This window comes from Ascaphus truei, chromosome 13 (genome assembly GCF_040206685.1).
Source record: "Ascaphus truei isolate aAscTru1 chromosome 13, aAscTru1.hap1, whole genome shotgun sequence".
Lineage (NCBI taxonomy): Eukaryota > Metazoa > Chordata > Amphibia > Anura > Ascaphidae > Ascaphus > Ascaphus truei.
Genome location: NC_134495.1, coordinates 13502696 through 13510346, shown reverse-complemented (window position 1 = coordinate 13510346; position 7651 = coordinate 13502696).

Sequence of the window (7651 nt, the reverse complement as noted above, 5' to 3'; positions counted from 1 at the left end):
TGCATTGTTATTGATATACATTACCACCCAATAAAGGAGGCAGAGTACAGGAATTGATTATACAATTGAAAGGATGGGTGTATCAGACCTACAGAAATGACTGGTTCAAAGAGCTGGCAGTCAAATGGCTAAATATTGCACAAACTAACCTGTTTCTGCAAGACATTGCAATCAGTGTTTGTAACCTATTGTGCATCACAAGTGATGGAGGCACCCATCTTAAATGCAACCGACAGAAGATGCAGAGTAAGGCGGCGCTTATAGTGCCGGCGACAGCGATGCGACATCGCGTCAAAACAAATCCATTGCCGCCGTCGCGTGCGCTTATAGTAAGCGAGACGCGACGGAGCGACGACTTGGTCGCGATCGCTGGAAGTCATCTCAATTTGATTTTTCCAGCGCCCGTAGCCTGATGTTGCGGTCACTATAAGCGTAGCCTAAGGCCGCGCCTATAGTGCCGGCAACGCGACGCAAGATGTCACCCGTCGCCTGAAGCGAAAGTTGTATTTCGCTTTGTGGTGGCGTCGTGGCGACCAGGCTCCTGATTGGTTCATGGGCTGTCACATGAGGCGACAGCCCCTGAAAAATCAAACAATTTCGTCTACCAAAAATCGCGTCGCCACGTCGCTTTGTCGCCATCGCGCTTACTATAAGCGTACACGGCGGCGACAATGCATTTGTTTTCGGTCGCCGTCGCTGGCACTATAAGCGCGGCCTTAGGGGAAAATTCAATACACGCTCCAGCGGCCGTGCGATAGGAGTTATTGGGCGGTGATTGTACGATTGGTCACTTCGTAGCGTATTGATTAACGCCCTAAATGCTTTGGCTCAGAGTTGCCAAGAGTGAATGCACCTTTAAGAAGCATACTGTATATACATATATTGGCCGAAGAGGGGATCACATTATTAAGACTTTTTAAAGGATTACAGCTGTTTTTAAATGTTCCCTCCTCTCCTTTTTAAGGTTTTGTTTGTCTCAGTGTAACTATCTAATAAAGAGCAAAGTCTCAAGTATTGTGAAATGTCTCAACTTTCAATCAAGTGTCTATTCTGATGGCAGATTTGTAGCATACTAAGCACACACTAAGTATTTCTTTATTGCTAGTGAAGCCAGAAACACATTGATATATATATTATATCCAATAAATAATATCACTTGTGAGCACATTCACATGTCTTAGAAAGGTCTGCAACCCCTGCCTTTCACCATTATCACCCAGCATACAGTGCTTCCACTGCCGCAAAGGGTTCTGGGAAATTACATGGAAGTGCGCACACAATGTGTCACCTTTTGCCTGAAATCCATTTTTACATGGAACCCTTATAAGCAAATGCTCGCTGGTCACACAGCTTTAAAGCACAGCATGGGATTAGATGCAAAGCCAGTCAAACCACTCATAGACAGCTGTTTCAACCTTTTTGGGTCTTATCAGTGTGAGGTTGGTTGTACTGGCTTTGCAATTTGCAAGGCTGGGTAGGTTTACCAAACACATTTTAAGTTATGGTGGGTGAAAAAGGAGCCGACACCGGGAATCCGGGAATCGAACCAGGTTCCCCTGCTTCAAACTCAGTGCCAGTCAGTGTGCTGCTCCTTCTCCCTAATAGAGCCCATTACCTTTCTCAGTATGCGCTTGCATGCATTGCAGGCCTCTTCTGCAATATAGGAGCCGATGTCATTGTAGCAAGGTCAGTTTGCAAGGTCGTTCATGAAATTATAAGAGAATCTTTAAGTAAAACGTCTTCCTTTCCTCATCAGTTTGGTCAAACTGCTAAATACAAATTGTGTGTGTGTTTTTTTAACCAGCTTGCTCCCCTGTTCTGACTGCCGTCCAAACCTCAGATTGCTTTTGTTTTGGGAACATTTCGAGACCATACCAGGAATGTGTCACTTTGCCTCCTGTTGCTGTGCAAAGAGACAAAAAAAAATAACAAGTCGCGGGAATATGTGAGAGACATACACAGTGAGGAGGATGCAATGTAACACACCCACCACAGGGCCGGACTGAGAGACAGAAATCTAACTCTATGGCTATCTAAAAGTGTTATGCGATATGAAAAGAGGCTTGGGGATATGATAACTATATACAAATATATTCGGGGACAGTACAGGGAGCTTTAAAATGAACTATTCATACCAAGAGCAGTACAAAGGACTCGGGGCCATCCCTTAAGGCTGGAGGAAAGGAGATTTCACCAGCAACAAAAGGAAAAAGTTCATTACAGTAAGGGCTGTTACAGTGTGGGATTCATTACCCATGGAGACTGTGATGGCAGATACAATAGATTTGTTCAAAAAAAGGTTGGACATCTTTTTAGAAAGGAAAGTTATACAGGGATATACCAAAAAAGTATAAATGAGAAGGATGTTGATCCAGGGAGTAATTTGATTGCCAATTCTTGGAGTCAGGAAGGAATTTATTTCCCCCCTTATGAGAGATCATTGGATGATATGACACTGGGGTTTTTTTGTTTGCCTTCCTCTGGATCAATAAGTAAGTATAGATATAGGATAAAGTATCTGTTGCCTACATTTAGCATAGGTTGAACTTAATGGACGCACGTCTTTTTTCAACCTCATCTACTATGTAACTATGTAACTATGTAACTATGTAACTATGAAATTGATGGGCCGTCCTCTGAATTACTTTTATTTCTCTCTAGTTTCTTGTAAACTTGGGTTAAATTACCAGTGGCCTAAAACAAGGCAGAAAACCAGCGGCTGGGGTTTGTTTTCCTTTAAATAGAGAGAGGATTTACCCAGTTCCCAGATGATCCAAAGCCAGAACTCAACCTTTGTGGTCTCCCATATTACTTATATTGTGTGTTTATATATAATTATATTCTCCAGTCCTTGCTGCTCCATTGCTGGATGAAGGTCTCCCCAATAGATTTTCTCTTGTACAACACTGCCAGTGTAAGGCCTTGGACATGGTCAGCGCTTATGCGCTGACCCGTGCTGAGGCGCGCTTACGCTCGGCACTGAGCCCCTGCAGCCGCAATGAGAGCGGCTTTAGCAGGGGCTTGCTTACGCAAGCGTGCGGAAGCGTAAGTCTTAGCAAAATTTAAAATTTTCGCGCTTGCCGGAGCGCAGGGCCGGTCACGTGAGCGGTTCGCTCAATGAGGGCGAACCAGCTCCGTGACGTCACTGGCCCGCCCCCGACACGCCCCGGACGGCACGCGGTCTAAGGCCAAGGAAAGCACCCGCTTTCCCTCAGCCTCCGCGCGCCTCAGCACGCAATCAATAACCATGGACGCAGCCTAAGCCACGCTGTAGAGAGAATTATGCAGGCATGAGTCCGTGCCCCGTAGAGCTTACAATCCAACCCCGGTGCCTGAGGCACAGGGAGATAAAGTGACTTACCCAAGGTCACAAGGAGCTGACACCGGGATTTGAACCAGGCTCCCCTGCTTCAGTCCGTGTCCAGGTTTTCAGTCAGTGTCTTTACTCAACCTCCTATTATCGTCTAGGTACAGTGGCTGCATCTCTCTCTGTTTAAAGCTGCAGACCAAGCAATATCCTACATGTTTTTTTTTTTTTTATAAATCAGTTTTGTACTATGAGAAAATACTAGTATTTAATGTATTATAATGTAACAAGCCTTTTTTGTTTCTATAGCAACCACTTACAAAGTCACGTCCCCTTCCTCTTCTGAAACAGGCTCTGGCACACCCCTTTTTGAGCCCTGCCCTCTCTCTAACAGTGCACCACTTGTAAATAGTGACTGCCTGGTCACATGATCTTCCCCACAGAACTTTGCGTCTTTGGTCCTCTTCTGCTGCACTGACAGACATTTAGTGAACCACTGAGCCGAATCTTCGCCGATCGATCGGCAACGTAGCTAATTAATTACCATTGTGTGGATTGTATTGATGCACAAATTGAAGGGAATAAAAAAAAGGCAGCTTGGACACCTGTTTTAAAGGGAACATTGACCCTTTAATAAACCCTTTATACTTTTATGATAAGTCCTGTGGGTGCCTGATTTTTTTTTTATATGTATACAGGTGTATATATATTTACCATTTAATGTGGAACGCACAGTACATCAGAATAATGTTTGTGTATGTATATATACAGTGGTCGACAAATCACCAAAAAATCTACTTGCCGAACAAAAAAATCTACTCGCCACCTAGTACCACACGTGTGCTGCTTGGGCCAATAGGTGCTCGCCACGATGTTAAATCCGCTCGCCCGGGGCGTGCAAATGTATAGGTTTGTCGAACACTGTATATATATATATATATATATATATATATACACACACATACATACATATATATATATAGAGAGAGATATAGATATAGTTCTATCTTTAACAGGGAGAAGATGTTGCTCATTAAGACCCGTCCCCTGTTTTTCATTTTGCGCGTGTTTGGTTTGCAGAATTGATTCTGTCTCGCTGCCTCCGCCAGCTCTTGGCTTCCCGCCTCCCAGCTCTGGCACCGGGTATAATACTCTCCTTATGGTGTCTGACAGATGCAACTCTCCATTCTGCTCCGCAGTGGGACTGCTGAGCCACATCAACACTGCCTGTGTCCTAATATCCAGGCTGCCTGTGAAACCAGGTATTCTGCTGAGAGGCTACAACAAACACAGCTTCCAGCAGCACAATGGGGACGAGTTGTTTATTTTGTGGCTGAAATTCAGGGAATTTTTGCCACAGTCTAAATTATGTTAAATGTATAAATGTATTGTAAAGCGCTGTATACACTGTGGGCACTTTATACATTTATATTTACACACATACACCCACGCGCAGACACGCACACACACACACACACACACACACACACACACACACACACACACACACACACACACACTCTTACATCACTAACATTCAGGGACCATTTAACACCTTAAGGGCCTCATGCAGAGAGCAGCGCTATTTGAAATCTCGCCATTTTCCGGAGAAAATCGCGCTAAAAACAGCTGAAAATGGCGAGCTAGGGAAAACGCGCCATTTTTTTTTTCTATTTCAAAATCTCGCCGCACGGCTGGCGAGAAACTACATCTCGCCAGTCTGAAAAGTATCCGAATTCAGAAAGGCGCGCTCGCCATCTAGCGGCTGTTTTTGGCGCGATTTTCGTCAATTTTCTCCGCCAACTAAAGTTGGCAAGAAGCAGGAGCTCGCCGGCTATAGGGAAAAAAAAAAATGCGCGTTTTTTTTTCCCTTTCAGCTGCGCGCATCTCCTCATTTACAATTCTCCACATGCAGTAATGCTAAAAATAGCGGATTTCGCCCATTTCTGCATATGGAGAATAAAACTCTCCATTAAACCTACTTTTTATTCCCCTCTCCAATTTTAAATAGCGCTGCTCTCTGCATAGGCCCCTAAGTCAAAAATCGCATACTGCGCAGAGGGGAAGGATAGGCTTCAGTTACAGATAACATTCCTACAGCATATGCACTGTTTTTAAGTAAAAACCTCTTGCTTTATCCATTGTAACATCGCCGGAAGAAGAGATCAGTGTATCTCGAAAGCTCGCACAAATAAAAGCCATTTTGTTAGCCACAGAACGGTATCATCTATTCGTTTTTTATTATTAAGCTCGGCTAACACGGTACAGATACCTCTACATCGATCTATCTATCTATCTATCTATCTATCTATCTATCTATCTATCTATCTATCTATCTCTTCACACAACAGCTGGCACACACTTGTACTTCATAGAATCCAGATGCTCGTCCCATAAATAATAATATAAATAGTTACCAGATTGTGGTCCAGCAAAGAGACAACACACGAGGGGTTAATTCCAGATGATGCATTGGAAAAATAGACACACAGAAAACCAACGTTTTCGGTCCCCAAACGGAACCTTATTCAGGGTTGTTGCACAACAACCCACCATTTTTTTTTACCCACCATAACTTAATTAAGTATGGTAAAACCTATCCCTTGCTTCATTTTTGCATCGCCAGTATAACCAAAACTACACTGAGGAGACCCATTAAAGCTGCAGTTCAGTCTATATCCTGCATGTGTGTTTTTTTTAATAAATCAGTTCTGTAGTAAGAAAAAATACTTTTAGCATTTTCGGTTTTTAAAAAAACAACTTTGAAAGACCAATTTTCTTGTATTCTATTTTAACAAGAATTTGCTTAGGCACTGCCCCTTCATGGCCTGTCACAAACCCAGGCACACCCCTTTGTCAGCACTGCCCTCCCTCTCTCTAAACGTGCACTAGCATCTTGTCACATGATCTTCCTCATACAGTAGTACATTCAAGGAAGCTGGAGAAAAGGGATCAGCCATGCATAGCAGCTCGGATAGGCGATTTCAAACTTATTACAGTGTTTATTCCATTCATTGCACGTGTATATAATGTAAAATTGTAATAATTCCATTTATAGCAAACGTGTATATGTGAATATTATTTAGATGTATATGTATGTTACTGAAATGTGGAGTGAGTGTGTAGGTAAATACACACAATACACTTCCACTGCATATATATATATATATATATATATATATATATATATATATATATATTATATATATTATATATATTATATATTATATATGTATGTATATGTGAAGTTATGTGAGTAAAAAAGTGACAAAAACCCTCCATAGCAAGGCAAATAGCAAATGGAAATATTACTGTATGCTCATTTGTATGTATATATATATTTATATACACACACACTTCAAATACGGATAGTGATTCACGTAAATGATATATATATTCACTTTCTGGGAGTATAAGAGTGACTGTCCTGTTGTTCCTTTTTTTTGTATCCATCATTGAATGGTATGCACCCTCTCTTTACGTTTATTTTATACTAGCTGAGAGACCCGGCGTTGCCCGGGATGTAATGTTCCCGCTCCTCTCTCTCTCCTCACCCCTCCCCCTCTCTCTGTTTGTCCCCCATTCACATCAATCCAGTTCCCCCCCTCCCTCCTTTACAGCTTCATGCAGTGTGTGTGCGTCAGTCATTGTGTGTGCGTCAGTCAGTCAGAGTGTGTGCGCGTGCGTCAGTGAGTCTGACGCAGAAACACAAACACACACACAGACTGACTGACGCACACACACACACAGTCAGTGTGTGCGTGTGTGTGTGCCTCAGTCAGTCAGTGTGTGCGTGCGGCAGTCAGTCAGTCATTCAGTCGGTGTGGGGGTGTGCGCGCGCGCGCGTCAGTAAGTGTGTGTGTGTCAGTCAGTGTGTGTGTGTGTGTCAGTCAGTGTGTGTCAGTCAGTGTGTGTGTGTGTGTGTGTGTGTCAGTGTGTGTGTGTGTGTCAGTGTGTGTGTGTGTGTGTGTGTCAGTGTGTGTGTGTGTGTGTGTGTGTGTGTCAGTGTGTGTGTGTGTCAGTGTATGTGTGTGTGTACCATTCATTGTGTGTGTGCGCGCGCGCGTCAGTCTGTGTGTGTGCGCGCGTGGGTGTGGGGGTGTGCGCGCGTGCGTCAGTCAGTGTGTGTGTGTGTGTCAGTCAGTGTGTGTGTGTGTCAGTGTGTGTGTGTGTGTCAGTGTGTGTGTGTGTGTGTGTTTGTTTGTGTCAGTGTGTGTGTGTGTGTGTGTGTCAGTGTGTGTGTGTGTGTGTGTGTCAGTGTGTGTGTGTGCAGCAGTCAGTGGGTGTGTGTGCAGCAGTCAGTGTGTGTGTGTGTGTGCGCGCGTCAGTCTGTGTATGTGTGCG